The sequence below is a fragment of the Motacilla alba genome, chromosome 1 (genome assembly GCF_015832195.1).
Source record: "Motacilla alba alba isolate MOTALB_02 chromosome 1, Motacilla_alba_V1.0_pri, whole genome shotgun sequence".
NCBI classification, from domain to species: Eukaryota; Metazoa; Chordata; class Aves; order Passeriformes; family Motacillidae; genus Motacilla; species Motacilla alba.
Window position 1 is genome coordinate 28533422 of NC_052016.1, and position 22873 is coordinate 28556294.

Genomic DNA, 22873 nt, shown 5'->3' on the forward strand with positions numbered 1-22873 from the left:
AGCATCTGCAGCAAGGGTGGCTCTGGATGGTTATTGTTCCAGGAAACTCAGATCACAACGTGACGCGAGCTGCGGTGGCATTGCAGCAGGGGTTCCAGCCTGCTGAAGAATTACAAGTGACTTTCAGAGGTCATCCAGAAGACATCAGCTAACTTGCTTGATGCAGAAGAAATTTAAAGGCTTAGGTTCCTGCTATCCTTTCTGATCCAGAGTGCTTTCCAATTCAAAGCAGGAAACCTGCAGTGACTAATTTGTTGACACTACTTAACAGGCTTGAGACTTGAGACTTCAAGCAATGAAAAGCAACTCCTCAGGGCAGGAGCTAAAGATTTCACTATGTTAATACCACAGCTCTTGAACATTCACTTTCTTCAAGCCAGCAGTCTTTGTTGTACCTCTTTATCCCAATAAGTTTGTGCTCAGCATTTTCCAAAATGTCACCCATACTTTGATATCGCTCTCCAGACCAAGTGTACCTTTCAAGTTTTATGTGTGCTGCTTTCAACTGGGCTCAGCAGTTGACTTTAGATATCTATTTTCATCTTAAATGTCTACAAAATTCACAGAAATACTTGGATAAGTTCTGTATTTACCCAAAAAATGGTAGCTACTGTACAATTTTTTTACAACTCCGATTGGAAAACTGCCTAGCAGGAATAATTAGTTTATTATTCTTAAGCAGTTATTATACATAAACACTTATCACAATTAGAAAAAGAAGTAGGAGAAATGCTAACACTGCTAGATAGAACCCAAATATTTAAATGTATATACCTCAAGTAAAAGAATTCCTTAAAAGAGCCCTTAGTCAAGCTCAGTGGGATACAAAAATAAAGGCACAGAGCAAAAATTACTTGTGACAGTAAATCCACTGGGAAAACATGAGACAAGAAAGAGGAAAGCCGTGAGTTTGTGATCCAGTTTCAGAAGTTAGAGCTGGAAAGGCAGGTTTTGTGATGGAAATCTAGGTTTAAGGACAGGCAAGGTCATAACAAAAAAAAAAACCTCAGAGCCTTGGTCTTTTCTGATTTATATTGTTGAACTCATTTGGCTTGCTGAGTTTATAAAACACCTACTACAAGGAATTTTATGAAAAGTGCACTTGTTTGAAAATAGGTGTGAATCATTTATGAAATCCAGCTATGTAGGTGACAGGTGCAGTCTGCCCCTCACCCCACAGCCAGGAGGCAGATAACAAGCAGCGGGCAGGGGAAGAGCACTGGCCAAACATCATTAACTTGAAAAGACAGAAATAAGGTCAAGGTTAAACACTGAAAAATTTACTCTTGGACTCCACGGCTGCAAAGGATGCAAGAAAATTTGCATCTAAACAACAGTAAACTTAATCCTGATAAAAAACCGACAACTGGATCAAGATAAAAATCAAGTCTGTTCCTACATTACTTGGGGAACAGCATGCCAACACTTGTAATTTATCACAAACAAAGAGGACTGGAAGCAAGTCTTCCTAAAGACTTACACAAAGCTCTTACAGAAGCTGTACCACCAGTATTTATATGTGTTAGACCTGAATATATCTGACATAGGCTAAACACCCAGAACACCCAGGACCACACTGTGCCACTGTGCCACCCCCACCACTGGGGTTTGAAATTCCAATGTCTTCTTTTGGCTGAGCTGCATTTCACACAAAGCAGAAGCTTTAGCAGAGCCCTTTTACTCAGACCTCCCCAACAAGACTCAGCAACATTTTACATTATGTACCTGTGGTACAGACTGATAGGGCCAATGATCGGTCTTTCCATTAAGGACCTGTATTAACAACTTACCTGCTAAATAATGGATTGCTTCAGCTTGTACACCTAAAGTCTCTGTGCTGACATCTGAGATGGCTGGATCAGGTCCCAGCAGGAGTGGGAATATGTCCACCAATTAGGTATAGAAAGATTTACTTCAGGAGCAATTCTGTGTAAATGATGTGTTAAAAGATTAAGGGTCCCTTTTAAAAGACCTGCATAAGTGACCTATATTCTTATGTGGCAACTTTTATACAATTTGGAGACAAGGGGAAAAGAAATGAGGGACATATTAAGGTGATATTTTGTACCATGTTTGCTGCCTTAGGTGGCAGTGACTGCTTTTTTTTGTCACAGATGGTTGCGCTTAAACAGACTTGCCTGCCAGTGTGATTTGAACTTTACCTAAATTATAAGTAACCCCACAATCTAAGTAAATTCCCACCATGACAAAAAAGGTTATTTAAACTTTCAAGTGCATTGGTTTGAAAATTAAAATATCCAAGAGTGCAACAATAATGCAAATCTATTCACCTGAGTCTAGAGAAAAAAAAAAAGAAGGCAAGTGATTTGCAACTGCCTTCTCAGCTTGAAGAAATGTTCTCATCTGTGGGTCAAAACATAATAATAGCTACCTAGTCTTCCAGTGATTGCCATCCTGGAAGGCTGAAATGTTTAACATGTGAATGAGCTTATTTGCAGATCTCAAAGTGAAAACTCTATTATATAGTGAATATGAAGGGCATAATAAGCAAAGAAGACACAATCATAACGGAGTTATTAGACTGAAGTGTCTAGGTGACCTCCACAAACTTTGTGTAAATTTAGAGGATTTTGTAAATTTTCCTCGCAGTAAGTTTCTCAGATCCTTGCAAGGAAGCTTCAGTTGAGCATTTTCTCTAGAGCTGAATCTAACAGAAATAAAGACTCACTATGCTTGGCTAGAAACAAGACCTATAATGGAATACTGGGGCTATGTTGCATGAAAATTTACCAGTTGGAGGGATTTAATGATAGATAGGCAGGTCCAAGGCATGGCTGTCCTGCAGAGTTAGTAAATCAGCAGGAACTGCTGTCAGTGTGAAAAGAGTCGTAGTGAAAAACATGTTGGAAACAAGCATGGGTTGCTGGAAGAGACAGAGTCAGACTTGTTCCTCTGCCCTGCTTATGTTGCTTTGTTAGACATTTCCTGGTCGCAGTTCTTGGCCAGCTACAAAGGACAGGGTTGTGTTTCCTGCCCATTGAGTGTGGCTTCAGGAAGCTCTTCACCCATTTTCAGGTGCTCTGCTCCAGGACCAAAGAAAGATTCAGCCTCCGTTTTCTTCCTGTCTTTGTGCTCACTGTTGCTCCCTGCTGAATCCTGAAACAAAGCATGGGAGATTAGCATGGAGGCTGTGCGTAGGAAACACCAGCAGCTGCCACAGCTTTTCTGCAGATTTGTCTTTTACAGCCTCAATTTTTATTTTTTCACAGCTTCTTTTGGTCACCAGGTACAGCTTTTCTGTTTAATCTATTTCTTCTCCCTCTCAGCTCAAGATTTCTAAGAAATTCCTTCTAAGAAATGAGAGTCAGGATTTATTGTCATATCTGACGTGCTCTCTAAAGAAAAAAATCCCAGCAATTTGAAACTTTCCTCTAAAGGCATCACTGGAAGATGGCACTTTAAAAAACTATTTGAAACTACCCTTATGGGCCGGAAGACAAAAAAGTACCCCCAAAATAAATACAAAGATTGATCACTAATTAAAGCATTCTCTATTTCCACTGTGGCTTCCTCCTTTTTAAGAGTTGAACTTGCCTTTTTTTATCCTATTGGTAGTTCTTGTCAAAAAATCCTGGCTAACATAGGCAGTAGATTTATTTATTTATTTTTAACGTTTTCCCTACTGGTCATCCAACCTCGCTGAAAAATGCTTGAATATTGCCCTAATGCTGTCCCATTTATTTTCCACACCAAAACCTTGTTACTGCCTCCATACTTAATTTCATTTTCGCAACCAGGCCTCCATATTCCTTTTTATTTAAAAATTAGCACCATTTCCATGGTTTTTTTTCACCTCCAGAGGTGTTATTAGCTTGCTGTAATAACAGACCTTGCTCCTGCTTAGTCTGCTAAAGAAATGATCCCAGTAGGCCAATGAAGCCATGCCATCTGCCCAGCAGCTCAGCATTCAAATTGTTTCTGTCTATAGCTGGGTTCTCCATTGCCCCAAAGTTTAAGACATTGAAAAAATTAAAGGTCCTAGAGAAAAATATTCATTTTCAAACGCACACAAAGAAGGCTATTATTTTCTAAGGTCTGCTTCAGTTCAGACAAAACCACGGAAGAAAAGCTCATAGTTTCAGGTCCCAGTCCTGCTAGGAAAGCCACTAGTGAGGTAAATACATGTTTACTGCTGCAGAAGTAGAGCTGGGGAGGTGAAAGCACACAAATCTCTCTTCCCAAATCTTGCCTCTTTTAGATGCCTGGAACACCGTAACTAGGATAATAACCCTGTGCTGATTCAGGCAAAGGCAATGAGAGAAGAAATGGAGAGAAATCATGGAGAACTTCAAAGTGTTTGTAAAATCAGAACTGTAAAGGTGAGGGAAAAAACCACAAGAATTTCTGTCACTTGTGTAAAGGCCCAAGCTAAAGCAAATGTTCTTGCACCCTATGAAAAGACATTAAAAAAACACAGCACCAAAAGCAAGTGAAGGGCAAAAAAACCCTTCAATGTCTACATAGCATCTACATGAATTCTTCTCAAAATGTAGTAGGTCTGGCTGACTTCTGTTGTATTAGCCTGAGTCGCTTAGCATGGCTTTTGCTGGATGTATTTTAACAATGGTAAACCTGGCCAAAGAGAAAATTAAGGAACTGAATACTAAAAAAAGTGGTGACTACATGGCATCATTAATGATACTTCATTGTTACTGCACATTAAAATGTCTGCACATAAATGATATTTTAAGATCATTATAAAGCTATCACCATTAAAATGGGAGCTTGTGTACTTACTCTTTATGTGACAGAAGGCACCAAATTGTTCCATCAATTCGTCCTCAGTATTTAAAAAGTTATTTAAAAGTGAGTGGCATCTCCACAACATGAAGAAACATAATCTGTGATTGGTTCTTTGGCACTCAGTTACTCTAAAAGCATTAGGACAATGATCTAAAATAACTAAAAGTATACTCCATGCACTAGTTTTCCACAAATAGAAAATAAACATTCTTACTCTTGAGTGTTTAATTTCTTTGAGAAATCACGAATGAAAGAATTGTTCTTAAGATATTTAGCCCAAAAATAAAGGATGAGAAGAGTGGCATTTGAAATGAGTTTTTGCTAAGGAAAATAAAACCACAGAGAAATCTGCTAATAGTTTTCATTTCAAGACATGTGATTAATAGTTCTGAAATATATGCTGCTGACCACTATTTCTGTGGAGATCTTTTCAAGGACTACCCCTGAAAAAGGTAGCAAAATTGGCTGATCACCCAGACACCAACCGATGGATATCTGCTACAAATTTACAGCAGAATGCCTGAACTACTCTGTTGTTGTAATCTTGCAGCCTAAAGAACTGGGTTCAGATCTGTTCTCTACCATACATTCATTGAATGACTGCAAATAAGAAATCAAGTGCATGACTAGAGGTCAAGTTCAAAGCACTGTCCTTCTCACAGGGGTGTTGTCTTGGAAGGTTCTTCTAAAATTTTTGATACACTCTAACTGCTATTTGGCCTTCACTGCCAAATTCTCAAAATCTGTAAAACATTAACTAAGATGAGGATATCTGGAATGCTTGCACTGTTTCATTACCTCAAGGAGAAATGACTAAACAGCTGTGAGAGACAATTTACTTTTTCAACAAAAGAAACGTTTTTCTCTTACAAAAAAAAAAAAAAATCCAGAACCAAACCAAAATTGAAACAACAAAACCGAAAACAAACCAAAACCAAGGAAGATGACTATGGCATGTTTCCAGGCATAGATTAACCCCAAATGGAACTCGTACAATATTCCTTATCTTTTTTGGCTCTCAGTGCTGCCATCATGAACTGTTATTATAACAAAATTTTATGGAATGCCCCAGATCACACTTGCTGCTATCCACAGTCCTTTCTCATAAGAGTTTATCAACACTCTTGTTACTGAGTTATATATTTGGAGTGGGAAAGTTACCAAAGGCAACACAAAACACATATAAAGCACATCTGAAATTTAAATCCATGCATTGTGTATTGCAACATGTGACATGAAGCAGGGCAGAAAAAGAACAGCTAATAAATTGTTCCTCTGCAGTCACAGTTTCTTAGCCTTGGTAACTCTTTTACAGAAATATGATGTTTATTTTGGGGTTTCTGGCTTATAATTTTTTCCCTTAACACACCTGAAATGTTTTTGAGAGGTTTTTTTTTCTATAGCATGAAGGTGTTTGCCCTTCTTTTTTATTGTTGTGCTGGTATCACATCTCTCCTCAGCACATGCAAATCTGCATTTACAGATGGAGTACACTTGTTGAAAATTTATTTGGTTTCTTACTTGAAGTTTTGACTGTATGAGAAAATATCCAACACTACTGGTGTTGGTGGTGGCCACTACTTATTCACAGGCATTTAAAGACACCAGCATATGAACTGTGAGGATGTTGAGTCTCATCTATGAAGAGATTAAATTATTTTTTAGACTTCTGCTCCCCAGGAGTTTTCACAGGGACACAGACTCACTCTCTCTTGTCTTTACCAGAAAGATAAATAAATTCTTGTGAAAGTATAAGACGTTATACTACTCCATCTCTACTGCCTTTCTTTCTCTTTTCTGATGCACAAAGGTCAGACACAGCCCATTATATCCATTTGATTTTCCTTCCTCAAACAGCAGACAGTGAGCAAGAAGGGTTATTAGTGAGAGCTCTTTTCAAAACAATATAAATTGTTGATTTAGAAACATCACTTACTTAAATACTCTTGAATTTGATCAGTCTGAAGAGACAGTTAACTAAAAGCTTTACCCAAACTGCTTGTGTGGCAAATAAGGAAAAGCAATTTGCCTCGTTAAGATCTGCTTTCTGAGAAAACAATTAAGGGTAGTATTTATGTCATTGTCTCTTCTTTTTCAGAGAATAATATTCACATGCAATAAAATTAAGAAAGAACTGTTTACTCTCAAAAGCTTGTTATCAAGATGCTACTCTATTTTAAAAAATGTGGAAATACATCTGATGCACTTACTCTGATGTGTCGAGGTTAAATTTGCAGTACTAGTGCTGTTGTGCTCCTTATAACTCAACCATAACCAACATTTCTGGAGAAAGTAACAATCATTTCAATCCCAGGCTGCCCTGCAGAATTTATGTACCAAGGAAGTTGTCTGTTTTTCTTGCCTAGATCAGTTAGAAACTCCATCCATACGAAGCAAGAATATGAATAACAGTTGACATCATTCTTCTGAACACCTATAAAACAATGGGAAGCAGGATGATTAGAAAAAATACATTTCTGAGAGATTCCCTAGAGATAACCAGAAAATAAGTACTCCAGAGTACTCATCTGCATTATTAGCCCCAACTGTAATCTAAGCACTGAGTTAGCTAACTCATTAGTTTTTGACTACTCACAGTCATGTACTTAATTCTGCCAGATTTTTGGAATTTGTCACTAAATGAACAATTTTTTAAGATAAGAGGCAATTGTAGCTAATAATCTTAGAGCCTCAAGTCCATTTAGAAAACTTTGCAGCATAAATGAAATAATTTGCTTTGCCTGAAATTCAAACAGGCTTTTCATTTACTAAGTTGTGTCTATAAGGCATTCATCAGATAATACCTCAAATTTTATTTGCAATACAGAATTTTAAAAATGTAATTTTCTTAGTGCTATTATCACTCATGATGCTTCAAAACAAAACAGTTATCAGAACTCAAGTGTATATTATTATCTGTTGAGCTTGGTGGGACTCTAACACATTTTCCTCCTGCTCAGCAAACACAGTGCAGCCAACATGTGCACCCTTCCACCTGTCCCAAGTCACCAACAGAAGCCAGAGAAGAATTTCAGAGACAAGAGGCCAAATTCCAATGGCTGGATCCACCCTCTAATAATATAAAACCATAAATATGCTATTCTATTCTATTCTAGTCTAGTCTAATCTAGTCTAGTCTATCCTATTCATAACATAATATATATAATATTTAATTACAAGTTAGCCAGTATTTGCATTATATTTGACACAATCCTCTGGATACTTCAGGAGCATGAATATATTGATTTTTCATCTTCAGAAGAGGTAAGGGCAGCATTCCCATTTCTAGCATAAGGAGAACACTGTTAATAGCAAGTGTCTTCTATTTGAGATCAGAGAGCTGAGTGGCCACACAGAGACCAGCCTGATTTGCCGTCCCGTGACAAGGGGAGCACAAACATGCAGATTCAGGAGCTTTGGGAGGTACTGGTACCTGCTAAAGAGCTCTGTTTCTTAGGAAAATCCACATACTTGATGTTTTTAATGGCTTAAATACAAAGCGCTGGCTTGCAAGAATACCTGGCAACACCGTGTCAGGAACAACTTATTTTCAGCCTGTGTTATATTTAAAGATACCAGGAGACAGATTTTGCATTATTTACGTGACAGTGGTAGGGATATCAAATAACAAAGACACTTTTTTTATTACAACACTATTTGGCAACTCGAAAAAGGGCAAATGTCTTTAAAAGATACATACAAATAAAGACACAGCAAGAGAAGTCCAGAAAACACTTCTAAGACAGCTAAGAACTCCCTACTACAACAGCACGTAGCTTTTTCCCCAGAGAGGAGCAACCTGTGAATGACAGCTCTGTCATACCAGAACACCTTAGTGGTGTTCACACATGAGCTTGCAAAACACAATGGCAAAATTAAGCACAAAATTTTACCACAGAGCCTCCAAACCATTGAAAGTTACCACCATTACAGCCATTTGTTATAAGGAACTTCAGGAAACTGTGTGGGACTATGTAGAAAACTATAATATGCAGTGATGGAAGTTTGTCTTGACTCTTTTCTCGCAAAGAGATGGTGTTGACGGCAGTTTCCTTTAAAGTACTGGATTTAGATAATATATAACCATGTCCAGATAACTGATCTTCAGTGTCTACACTTTACCTGGTTTAAGCAAAATGCAAGGACTGGAATTCAGGTGCCAGCCACACCTCAGTAACAATAAAGCACATGAATTAATGCTCAAATCATGTTTCAATTAAAGTTCTACATATTTTTCAGAAAGTAAATGAGTATCCCTTGCAAGCTTCTTCCCTCGCTAGCTTCAAAGCAAAAGGTCATATACATTAATTTATGACACAACTTTTTTTTTAATGCTCCAATTGCACTGCTGCAGGTCAGCTTTCCATGGCGATAGCTGTACAGCATGAGAGAGTTGGGGAATTCAGAGCAAAGAATGCTCTCAAGTGCTCTTTTGATTTTTCACTATGGCTACATCTCTAAGAGAGCATGAGAGTCACAAACTTAATTCCTACACACCTGGGAGTTTTGGCTAGATTTTCACTTTACCTCTTCTGCGAGAGGACAGCAACATGCAGAGATAAACTGAAAGGACAACACAGCAAGGGCTGCAGCAAACAAGTAATGAAAGTTCTGGAGAGAGGGCAATGGAGCAGTCAGGTGGGACTCTCTGCCCCCTTATACAGTTTAGCCACTGTATAAGAAATTACTTAAAACTGAACAATGAAGGAAGAAGTATCATAGGAAAGATGTTTAGCTAGAAAATTATTCTAACTTGCAAATAGGACTAATATCCTGTTTTTATAGAATTAACAAAAACTACTGAATATTTTCCCTATAGTGTACTTTTATGGTTTTTTATCTCCTAATCAGAGGATTAAGAGTTAATATGGTATTTTGCACCTCTGACCACTTCCTGACATGTGGTGGTGCTACTGTTTAAAGCAAGTCAGAGAGGCTTCTCTTAAGATCAACCAGACATTCCTTTAAAAAAATGCACAGTCATCTTAGAGACAATAAAAAAACCAATCCCCCTAGTCTCATATTGATTTTTTTTCTTCTAATAAAAATAATGTAGACATATTTATTGATCTAGAAATATTTTTCCTTTTATAATAAATTAGTATATGTGTATGGTATTCAAAAACTTTAAAGAACTTTACCTCTCAGCAGCAGAGAGAAATTTACTTGTGCAGCTCAGGACTTATGTAACTACCTTTCTTGAGGTCACATGATAGCTATTGCTTTTAGCTCATGTCTACACATTGGAAAAAAAAACACTAAAACATTCAGGAAATTAACACTCTTTTGGTTGAAAGTTTTCCCTTACACCCGTGGAAGAGAGCTGATAAAATGGTCTGATGTGCTATTCTAGCTCAATTTTTTGCTGTTTACTAATGTTGTGTTTTACATATGGGTGTATTTCATTTTGTTGCAAGCTGTGCAGAAAGGAAACTTTTCATGGCATCCATTTCAAACCTGATGAGAGCTATGCTAACGCTGGCTTCCATTCAAGGCCACATCTGATGCTCCTGGCAGCACATGAAGGAAATGACACACATTTGTGGAAGAAGGGAGGAGCACAAGTGAGGGCTAGCTTCTGAGACATCACAAAACTATAAAAAATGTTGTTTTATAAGCTTCCTATCTAGTAATAATAACAATAGTAATAGTAATAGTAATAGTAATAAAAAATTATGGTTGGATCTTATTGTCAGAAACAGGTGTCTGTTAGGGGAATCAATCAGATCAGCTCAACTCCAGTTTCTAGCAAGATAACTGACAGAACATGTTTGAGAATGCTCAGCTCTGTGGAGCTGACATTCCTTTCTGGCAATGACAAAGATTAGAAAGGTCAGTGGAAAACAGTTCACCTAGAAATAGTACTTTCCCAGGCTCATTGATGTCCATAATAACAAGAAATAGGCTTTGCACACAAATGCAAAACATACAGTTTTGCATGCCTTCTATTTGAAACACAAAATAGTTTAGAGAAAAAAAAAGGGAAAAAATGTTCCTAACAGGCAAAATCCATATGACTGTGGGATAGTTTTCAAAGGGAAATGCAAATGTCATCACCTGTCATTTCTGAAGCTGAGCTTTCAACTCCTGAGACAGAGTGCCAGCAGGAGTGTTAAATAGAAGATCTGGTCACAGACCAGTACATTCTCCATATGTTTCCCTGGGGCAATTAGTGTCACTTCCCCTATGAAGGGGCTCATCGTGCTTACCAGTGAATATGTCAAGTCTGGTCACTCTGAAAATAAACACTACTAAGTCACTGACAGGACCTTTAGGTTGAAAGATGAATCCTTCTAACTTATACGTTCTCAAAAATAAATTTAGTTGAGTATTCCTTTCAAAGAAAGTTCTCTGAACTCCCCTGTGACATCCCCAGAGAAGAGAACCAGAACATATTTAAGCAAAAACCTGTCTCAGGGAAACTTTTGGGCTGCCTAATCTATCCCCTCCTTTTTTGTTGCACAGCTGGATTCTTGATGCAAGGGCAGAAAGTTTCCTGTAAACACAAGGGTAGCATGCCTTAGAGGCTTCCCTCGAGGAATCTGAAAGCACCAACTCAAGACCAAGGTGCCCCAACCAGCAGGATGTCAGGAATTGCCCCTTCCTTACCACAGCCCTCAGAGTGCCTGAGGACCACACCAGGCTGCCTGGGGGAGCTGTTAGCCAGTGCTGGTACATGGCTTCAAAGGTCTTAAAATTCTCAGCAATCCAGAGAACTATTTAAATTATTTTTGTTTCAAAATCCCTCTACGACTTACAAAAAACATGACCTCTGAGGAGCTGCATAGATGTCAACACTAACAGAATGTTAGCAAGGGGAGTTGGAGCCAAAGCCCTCTCCCACACAGCAGTAATCAGAACAAACCCTTTCCCCTTTCACTCCCTCCTCCTGAGATGCAAACAGTGGGGGAAAGAGAGCTCTTTCCTCCTTTCAATCCTGATACTGATGATTGGGTCTTTCCCCTTTGAGGAGGAGGGAAGAAACAGTGAAGACAGACACTTCCTTCCAAGTGCACCATCCTGGGCCTGTTCTCAGTAAATAGATGGCATTGCTTATACAAGCAGGGACTGGCCCAGCTTTAGCAGGAGGGAGCAGCTGGGATGCACATATATGTCTAACACATCAAACCACCCTGCAGCATGGCACTGTCAGCATCTGGTGGCCACTGACAGGCCAGCAGTGCCAGAAAGCTTTGTGGCTGGCTCTTCCAGGTGGGGAGGGATTCCCAAATAAAAGTCCTTGTTAAAAGGAAAAAGCATAAAAAAAGCAGAACAAAAAAGGCAAAAAAGTTTTAGCTTTCATTTTAACAGGTCATCTGCAGGAATGGAATAAAGCCACTGCAAGGAATAAATGTAATTTAAACTTTAAAGCCATTACTATCCATCTGTGGGAAGCTCAGGGATGCTGAAGCTCAGGAAGCAAGTGGGACCGACCAAGAGCTGTGAGTACTGTGTGTCCTTCACATGATTTGTAGAAGTAAGTTGTTGTTCAGGCAGTAGTTTGCTAGGATTTTTTTTAAACTCTGAGTAGCAAGGTCTTAATGCAATATCTGTTTACTACAATTCTCCAAGAGGCAAGATGTTTCTTGGCTTTTATCCAAACCATTTAGTTCACATATATATATTAGAAAAAGCTGTCACAGCAGCAGCTAAGATTGGTATCAAGAGAGACAATGAGAGGATCAAGAGGTGGAAAGCTTTAGAAGGCAAGCTACTGAATATTTCATGAGAAATGAAGCAGAGAATGCCACTGATGCAAGGGGAAGGTCAGAAAACTTAAACATCTTAGGGACACTTACAATAAAATAGCCCTTAGGCCTTCCAGATGTTGCTGTGCAGCTCTCAGGATCCTGATATTTCAATCTGATTTTCATGCCAAGACGAGTGCTTCACTAAATGTACATCAGAGACATCCAACACTTGCCAAGGGAATTTGCAGGGATGCATCAACAGCATCACAGGAATGATGTGACATTTGAGGGTGCCTTTGAGTGCGGTCTTTGTGAGGGTCCCCAGGATGAGGGATGAGATGAGAATCTGACTCCATGTTCTCAAAAGGCTGATTTATTATTATATGATATGATATTATATTTTAAAAGGCTATACAAAGAAATAGAGAAAGGATACATCAGAAAGCTTAACAAGAATGATAATAAAACCCCGTAACTGACTCCTCAGAGTCCGACACAGCTGGATGGTGATTGGTCATTAGGTAAAAACAATTCACATGGAACCAATCAAAAATGCACCTGTTAGTAAGCGATGTCCAGACCACATTCCAAAGCAATCAGATAATTATTGTTTTTATTCTTTTCTGAGGCTTTTCAGCTTCCCAGGAGAAGTAATCCTGGTGAAGGATTTTTTCAGAAAATATGACAGTGACATTTGAGGGGTGATACTTTGCCATTTTATTGATCATTTTTATTAACACCTGAATGCTGCTGATGTGGGTGGAGTTTCACATTTCCAGCTGTGAGAGTCTGGTCAGATCCAAATGGGAAGAGATTTCACAAAGATGGATTGATCACAGTTACCTTTTCCTATCCCATCCTCTAATGACATATTTTAACAGATCTTCTGCCTTATGTCTCACCACCATCAAGAGCATGTAGTCTGGGGGAAAAAGTGGACAGTAGAAGAAGGACATTCTGAGGAACAGAAGAAAGACAAGGCATTACATTCATTTCTTAGGAATGGGACGAGGCAGAGGTAAGCCCAGGTGTTTTCTGTAGACTTGTCAGCAACATGAGGCAAGGCATGGCAGGAAACACTTTGCAATTGCTTCATTCAGTAGTCTCACTTATGAACTTCAAGACACAGCCTGACAATGGGCAACTTGAAAAACGCTTTTTACAAAGCAGAGAGATATTTAGGTAAAATGTTATTTATATTATCCTTTATTTCACAAGTACATCTCAAATGAACTTTGTTTTCCTCCCCTACCTCCAGAATACCAGGAAGGCATTAAGAAACTTGGACAATTTTTTCAATCCTTGAGCTCATTGAGCACACTGATGAATTAACATCTTGTCAAAACACTATTTCTGTTTACCATGTTTTCATGGCACGTTTACTTCATGACTTTCTGTAAATACTCAGTTATTGTCGCTGTCGAGGTGGTCGTGACACAAAGCAGAGACCACAAGCAGTCTCAGTTGGCAACTGTTTATTATCGAACATGGCTGACCTTTTATACACTCTCTGATTGTTTATGCTTCTTCTACCCTAACTATTGGACACAGTAAATCAACATAACACCATTGGTGAAAAGTTACAGTGACTTAACTAACTTTCTAAAAATACTTCATCCAACTGCGAAGTTCTTATCTTCTGTTCCTCACTTCTCTTGGTCTCCTTGGTTACAGCCTTGGAGAGAGCTCCTTATCAGCTTCTTCTTGCTTCTCAGCTTCTTCTCGCTCCTTTAGCTAACAGGCCTGCTGTTAGCCCCTTCCACAAGTTATAAGAAATTTCTCTCCAATCTCCTCTTTAAATACAGATCTGCTACTGTGAAAGTTAAATAATACTCACTACTTTCTTTTATCTGGACATATTTCAGTCTTCCATCCAGACACTTTGCACTTTGAATGTGCTTGAAATATAAAGAGTAAATTTCTAAATCTTATGACTTAAAAAATATTGTTTTACTTCTTGAAGAATATGACTTGTTTTTGATTAAAAAGAAAATGTAAATATAATACATACATTTTTATATTATATAAATTAATCTGGGAACTATTATCTATAATTATAGATATAATTAATCTGGGAAATATTTTTGCTGTTTTTTAACTTACATTAAAAATTATTTTAAAATTACTATTTCCCCCTGTAATGCTAGCGAGCTATTGTGCTCTCATGCTATGAAGTAACTTCAGCAAGTAACTTGCACATTGTGCAATTTCTGATGTATTCTTGGTAGTTATGTTGAAGAATTCATCTATCATAATAACAAAATGGAAAACAATAAATTGGCACATGATAAAGGAATTTTAGAGGTATATGCTCTTTGGTCATTGAAGACCAGAAACGTGTTAGACAGAGCTGCTCCTTTGAGGAACTGTGCTAAAAGGGCAAGTCAACATGAACCAGCAACTAAAAATGGTGTCTACTGTATGTGAGTTGAAATGACTGGTGGCCACTTCTTACTGAAGCAATTGCAAGAGATTATTGATAAACCTTGATTTCTGTGTTCCTGTTTGTTGTGTATGTGTAGGAAATTAAGATATGAGGCTCAGAGACTGTGTCTCCACCATGCCAAAGTAGATCATACCTTCCCTCCCAGATTTAGTGCTAATAATTACTGTAATTTTGGCCAATCAGACAAATCATAATAAAGTTGCAACAGTTACTTTTCCAATAAAATGCAGAGAATGTCTTTGGTATTTTCATGAGATTGAGTAGCCACCGACACCAGTCATTGCTGAAATAGCAAAGGAAACACAATCGTGGAAGATGTGACCCAATAAAATCCTTTTTCTCATTAGGAAACAATGAAAAAAACCCCAAACCTGAAACCCAAAACATTTGAATTATATTACTTCATTGACATCATTATCAATTTCTGTACCACTTTTATAAGGCATGGTTGATTTTGAAAAAGCTTTTACCAAGCCGCTGACAGTTGATATTTTCCTCACTATGATGGTCACTTCAGATCCCACAAATATGAAAAATATATCCTTAAAAACATAATAATGGCTAATTATTGAACATATCTGCAGTCACTATGGAACTAACGAGTAGGGCTAAAATAAATAAATTTGAATGTTTTTAAGAATTAGAATTAATTAGCAGTACTAAATAATTGTGCCATGTTAATGAACAGGAGCAATATCCAGTTTTAGATATACTGAGTCAGGTTTAGAGCTGCTTTTTGTGGTGATTCCAACACATAATTCAAAGGGTTCTGTTAGGAATTTCTAAGCAGCCAAATGCAGACCAAGGCATCTAATCCCCTATCTCAAATTACATTTTAACCGTTTTTTTTTTAATATATATATATATATATATGTATTGCACTCTGTACATCCATTAATAACCCTTTAAAATGGGGCTGCAAGTACCAGGGCTGTTCTCTACTGAGTTGTAAGGCTATTGTAAGGCTAATAGATATTTTTTTGATCGAGTACAACACCCCCTTCCTTTTGTGATAGTGTGACAGAATGATCTATGAAGAGCTGGAGCTATGCAGACTTGTGTTACTGTAATTAGCAAGATCTAACCACGTTTCATACGTGTGTAGCTCCATTCTTACGGCATCTATCCATGTTTTACCAGCTTAGTGAGATTTAAACTCAAGTCTTATCTTCCAAGTGCACATAAGGATCAGTTCATCCACCTTCAGCAACAGTAGGTGAAAGGAGGATCGAAGCCAGATTAACAGATGGACTTCACAGAACAAGGATTTAGCTTGACTGTGTTAAATACACCTGTGGCATAAGTCACACCAATGGCAATTAATTCCTCCTATAGTTTGTGACAGAGCTAAAATGCTCCTTATATTGCTCTAGCTATGGAATTTTTCTGATTTTTCATTGGGACACAATTTTCCCAGTTGTATAACAGGACTGTGAGAATGCAGGCTACGGTTTGATGCTCAGTCCTATACATCAAAGTCAATTCTTCTGGCTGCATGTTATTCAGCTTTTAAGAAGTAATAAAAATTGACTTTATGACAAACTAAAACATTTGTTTGTTTATAGCTGTTAGGAATTGTGGCACTATGTAAGTAAAAAGGGGGTGACAGCATGAGACACTCCCAACAGCTTTATTGTTTTAGCTGAGAAATGGTATTCACATGCTCTGCCTCCAAGGGGTCATGTTAGAGGGAGCAGATTCATCAGGTCCTGGCCTGCCTTGATCATCTTGACTTCATAAACATCATCCCAAATCTGTTCAGGGGAATCGATATACATTAATTTCCAGAAGAGGGGAGGGGCTTGTAAAATTCTATATTTAAAATTGTTTCAAGTTGCAGCTACCACAGTTCCTACATCACTGCTGGTAGAAAGACAAGAAAAACATACAGAAGATTCTGTATGTAGCATTAAGATACATCAAGAGGATCACAGGGTGTGTGTTTTGTTTTTGCAAGACAGAATTTTTCCATTGTGGATCAGGAGTGATGGATCAGAATGGCTCCACTGCAGCAAGATCAGACAGTGGCAACCTCTCTGGAATGCTGTGACAATTTCTGGCTGCTGCCATAAGAACTGCAGGTCTTGCTTCCATGAGAGGTTTTAAAGTAGAAACCTAAAGTTTAAATAGGAAAAGGCACCCACACTGCATAATCTTCTGCAGAATAGGAAGAAAGCATTCAGATGATAAAGAACTGACAGCTTCTTGGAGATTTTGCACACTGCTCTACTTTCTTGGGCACTCTGATGCCACTGTGTTTTCTTGTTATATTGGAACAGCTGCATTCAGGTGAACTGATAACAAGGCCAGTGTCTCATCAGTGAGGGTGACTAAGCAGGTCACTCAGTTACACCTTGGGACCTGTACTTGAGTTCAATGGTTAAAAAAAAATCTAGGCAATCCACATACTTGTTGCTCCTCTAATTTCACTCTGCAGTGAATACATCCATTATCCCATGAAAATAAGGCACTCAACAGGTACCAAATCAGTAATATTGTAAAGCATAATGAAGTTGCTGAAATTCTAGTAAAACACTGTTTGTACCATAGGAAATGTTCTGCAAAGAATGTTGGAAGTTCAGTCATCACAATCTCAGCAACAAGAAATGTACTTCTTAAGCACTACAGTCAGGTATGAAGGTCATGACTTTGGGAACCAGATGACAATTTAAAGCAGTGATTAGCTTTCTAGTCCACTTATCTGGATGTTGGCATCCTTTCTTAAACTTTGCACCAATTAGAGGAAGGAAGCCACAATCAGTAGTTGTGTGTGCTGGTAATGCAACACATGTTAAGAAAAGGACTACGAGATTTGAGCCAGTGGGTGATACTTGTAGGGGGCTTGAAATGCCTGTGGTCATGGAAAGAACAAGGATGTATACTATTATCTACACTTGGAAAGCCAGAGGGAGTGCAGACCAGTGAAGGAATTCTGCCTCAGACATGGCCATGCTGTGCAAATACCAGGGCACAATCTGCTCCTGGAACCAGTAAACTGAGGAATACAGGCCATTGGAAGGTAAGAGTTTTACAGAGTGCAATTCTGGGAAGACAAGTCGAGATAAAGCATTAATGCCTTCTCCCACCATGAAAAGAGAGTTACTTGAACCTTGGGAGTCATAAATATAAGAGGAACAAAAGCACTCAAGCACAAGAGCAGCAGGATGGGACTGGTGGAGCTGTAGCTGTTTGGAAGAAAAAACTGATCTAAAGCACACGTCCAAGTCAGAAGGTGTAAAGTGCACAGTCTTGCTGCGCTAAATACCTCACCTTGTTCCAGTAGGCTTACTTCAAAATATGTCAGATATTTGAAGTAGTGGTTAATAAAAGATCCATTAACTTGCTCACAATTAGACCTCTCTTTGGTTCTTAGTTCAATTCCACCGCACACAGATTTATACAAACTGCCTTTACACCATCACCTTGGAAAAATAGGAAATAATGAATTTCTGCAAGGGGGGAATATTTTCTAAAGGTAAGTCAGTCAGCAGTGATGACTCCAGAGAGGCATCCTCTCCTGCACTACTTGCCATGGCTGGAACCAGTTTGCTGCCCCAAGTTCCTGTGTGGATACATGCCTTCAGAGCCAGGCTGATTGCAGGTGTCTTTCCAGACTTGCACTGCTCAGAGGCTCTGGGACAGAATATAGGAAACATGCACTGGAATCAATGACTGACCCAAAATACTGAAAGTCATGGGGTACATTTTCAAAACTCCTGCCAAGGATCATCTTTTCTATCAAACTGCAACAGCACCCACACTGAAAACAGGTCAAACTGTAGCCTTCCTACCTTTCCACCAAGCAAGAAATAAGATGTAGGATTATGCCAGGCTTTCCCATAAGACAAAAGTAACAGAAGAAATGTTGCCCAAATAATGTTCAGGGGCAGGGTTCAGTGGTGCAACTTGTTCATCTATGGATATTAAGAGTGGTTACAAAACTAAGGTGTTGAGAATCAGTCAAGAAACACTAAACAGTAAGCTACTGCCTCTAATTTCATGTCCTGAACTTCAACATGGTGGTTGTACAGGTCATGGGGTACTCATCACATCAAAAATGGTCTTTATTTTCTTTTCCCTCTCCCTAGTCCTTTTTTCTTGAAAGAGGTTTTTCTATATGTTTCATGTTCCTTTAAACATTACCTAGCACTTTTTTCCTCTCTACTCTGAAAAGATTCCACAGCAACACAACAGGCATTTTCAGATGCACAAGACCTGAAGTTAAACACTGGTGTTGGCATATTTACTTAAATCAAAGATGTCTTAGAGATGAACAAAGAGAACTGGCAAGTGTTAGACAAGCTAAAACAAATGAGGAATTTCATATTAAATACATCAGAAGATTACATTTTTCAACAGTTACATAGAGGTTTACAAAATCTTATAGATTAGCATTATACTTAGCTGTGAAAGTGAACCAAAGAATTAAGCTTCCTAGGCAGATGAGAAACTGGTGCCAAAGAAGAGAAAGAATATGGATTTTCTGGCTCAAGTTGTTCAGCTTTTTGTTCCCAACTCAACAAAGATTTCCTACCTGCTTTCTCCTTCCCAATAACTTTCTGTTGTCTGCTTTCAATCAAATTGAAGCAACAAATAATCTTAAGGATAGTCAACTACCCTTTCAAATATTTTACCACTTCATCTGTGAAAAATAAACGAAATAATCATTCAAGGAGCTGGAGACCTCATTGTATAACCACTCACCATCAACTTCCTCAGGATGTTTTTTAAAATGAGTCCAACCTCTTTAAATCCTTTTCTTTCTTACTAAAATGGTTTCATTTATAATCAGCTAAGGTTTGGGGTTTTACTCTTTTTCCTTAAAGAAGAATAATTAATACTATTATGGGAAGAACACAGATATTTCCTCTGAAATGGTGATTTACTGTCTAAGGTAAATGTAAAAGGAAAAGTGGTCTGATCTTTCCCTAACGGAGTTCTGCTGTTTGAAGTCTACCTTACACCTTCTTGATAAGTCTGGTAGCATTGTATATTGCCTAAAATGTCCCTTCAGATAATCCTGCTTTCACTCACCTATAACTCATTTGAACTTTTATAATTTGGTCTGAGTTTTTTAAATTTTTTTTTTTTTTTTTTACTCTGTAAGGTGTCTGCATCAAGCTGAAATTTCTGGAACCACTTTAGCCAATATCTTGATAATTTCTGCAGATGAAATAAGGATGTGTGTGTGGAAGTTTAATTTGCACTGAATATTCTGATGACAACTCATTTAACTAAGCTTTCTGTATTTTAAAGTAGGGAATAGAAGTCTGACAGGAGAGGGAGGGCATCATAAGAGAATGATACAATGATTGATTCCTCCATATGAAAATTTGAGCCTTTGGGCCAAGTTACAAATCTTCCAAAAATTACAGCCTGCATGTCTGTTAGTGATTAACAGCTGAAAATTTACATTCAATGAAAAAAAAAAATCATGCTTTTCTTGGGTTTTCAGTGATATCCAGATTGTCTATATAATGTCCTCAAAGAACTGCTAAGAACTCATCTGTCTTTTGAAAATTTTTGTATGTGAGCCAGTAGGACGTATGCAAGCCCCAAACTACTTAAACATTACAGGGCTTCAGGAAAAACACTGGCTATTATAAGCAGAAGTGAGACTTGGAAACAGCATGGCTGGGGTAGGAGGTAGGGAGGGAGTGAACGTCAGAGCTGAACATCCCTTGTGGATATGGGAAACAGGACGCCAAAGGAAGGAAGAAAGGGAAATCACACTGAAAAGCCACTCTTCTCATAAGAGATCTATAAATTCTTCAATCTAAAGATACTGGGTTTTACAGGCATAACATCTTTTTATGTGAAATTACAAAACACACAAGATGGAAGACATGTCTCAGGGGAAGAATGCAGAGCTGGGCAGCCTACATAAGACAGAGTATGGGCCAAGAGTAAGGCCTGAAACAGACAAGAAGCAAACATGGCAGGATAGAGGATGAAACAAAGGAAAACTGGAGGAGTGTTCAGGTGTCATGGATCTCCGTGTCCTAGGGGACATGCTACCCGTAATTTAGCTGCTTCCCAGATCTTGTATCAAAGCCTAATCTGGCTGACCACTGTTCCACTCTACAGCAGAGAAAGCCTTGTGCTCTGAACTCAGAGCCAGATCAAGGCATTGCAACATCCCCATCATGTTTTGTGACCCTACCAGAAGATATTCTCTGCCTCTCAGGGAGGACTTTTTCTATAACAGACTCAAGGCTTCATCAGTGAAGGATATAGACAAGTAATATTCTCCAGACTTTATTTGGAAATCATGGGAACAAGGCTGTTTTTAGGTTATGGGAGCCTGGGCTTAGGTTACTCAGAATCAGTTGGGATTTATGGCCTCTAACTTTTTTACCACTTTTTTGACTCCTGTTCCTGAAAAAACTTTCTCATCTTTTCCTCTTGTTTCCTAAGATTAAGTAGGAGGAGTAGGTGACTTGGGTCTTTGTTGCCAGTCCAGCATGCCTCCCTGTGATCTGTTGCTGGCTGCTCTTTTCTCTTCACCTGTGCCATATCACTAGCAGAGACCACCTCTGTGAGCAAGCTGCATGCTAAAGACTGCAATAAATATAAAATGACACACCAACATGTTCTTCCAGTCATTATGTCAGGAACTGTGAGGAAAAACCTGTGGGAGGAAAGCTGCAATAGAAATGCAGGCCCATTTAAGACAAAAGTGTGGAAGGGTAGAGGCAATGACCCTTAAAGTGTGTGAGGTGAAAGGATAACTTGTATGCTTTCCTGGAACTTATTTCTGGGGGATCTACAGTTCTCAAGAGTTCTGTGCCACCTATTAGCAAATATCCCAGTCATTACATCTTTTTTTCTAGTCCACAAGAAAGCTGACATCTAACATTTAATATAGTAGCTCAGAGGTGGGGAAACTGATCATAAATTTGGATAATTAATATTTGTTGTTAATATGGCACCAGCATGCAGAACACCTGCCTCCATATTTAATTTGCTACTGGGGTGGATGGATTGATTTTCTTTTTTTTTTTAGAAAAATACTAAAATAATACTAAATTTGTGACATGACCTATAGCAAAGTTAAGGATTACACTGTTAGACCTGCTGTTCAGTAGTGTGCCCTCCTACCCCTACCCACCTGTGTGCAATAAAATCTATTCGGCTTTGTAACTACATAACTTGAGGTTCTTTTTCTTCCCAGCAAACCTTTACTCCATGCACTCTCTACACTGGATGGTAAAGTACTACTGCCCATCAGCAGGGAGCCTGGTCCCTGACCTGTAACGTCAGCAGGATCTGATTGCCTGACATGAAGACCTCAGAGTACACGCCAGCCTGTGTTGATGGACTGCGGATCGAAGCACGCCAACACATGACAGAGCTCAGCTTTGCTCTGCTCTCTTATCGTCAGTGTAGGTGAGCTTTTGAAGATAAACTGCTCTGCAGTACAACTGCTGCTGCCAACAGGTGAGTTGTATATAAAAAGGCAACAGCTAACTGGATGGGTGGGAAAGGTAAGGCAGCATGAACTCATAGTGTCCCACATTACAGAGTCCTTACGTGAGCAGGAGGCAACAAGACACCCTGGGACCTCTGCCTGGCTCAGGTCAGAAACCAAGTTTCTTCCCTCCTTCCCTGCTTAGTGCTTTTTCAGGTAATTTTATTACAGCTTTATTTCCTTAATCAGAGCAGTAGGCAGCTGAAATATATAGCCTACTCTGGCACTGCTCTCAGAGCAGGTGGACTCAAACACCATTTGTATTCACATCAAACTATAAACTGCTTGTGCCTGTCACCAGGATGAGGGGGAAACAGTCATGCAAAAAAAAGACTGATTGACTGAGGCTTACCTGTTAAATGCTCACAGAACAAGCCCAATGTGCTATTTTGCATCATAACACTTACGAAGAAGTAAATCCATCCACACAATAATGAGCCATTATGGCTCATTAGAGGCTCAGCTTGCAAAGTCCAAAGTGTACAAACAGAGGTATATAGG

General features: G+C 38.7%; 1 long non-coding RNA gene across 1 annotated transcript; it reads right to left on the reverse strand.

The window, feature by feature from the left end:
* Window positions 1-16: 16 nt before the first annotated feature.
* Window positions 17-22844, reverse strand: LOC119704574. The gene is made up of 5 exons (XR_005258000.1): window positions 22725-22844; window positions 6975-7198; window positions 4759-4892; window positions 1791-3117; window positions 17-102 (listed from the first exon to the last, which is right to left on the reverse strand). It is a non-coding gene; the product is annotated as an uncharacterized LOC119704574 (long non-coding RNA).
* Window positions 22845-22873: the final 29 nt, after the last annotated feature.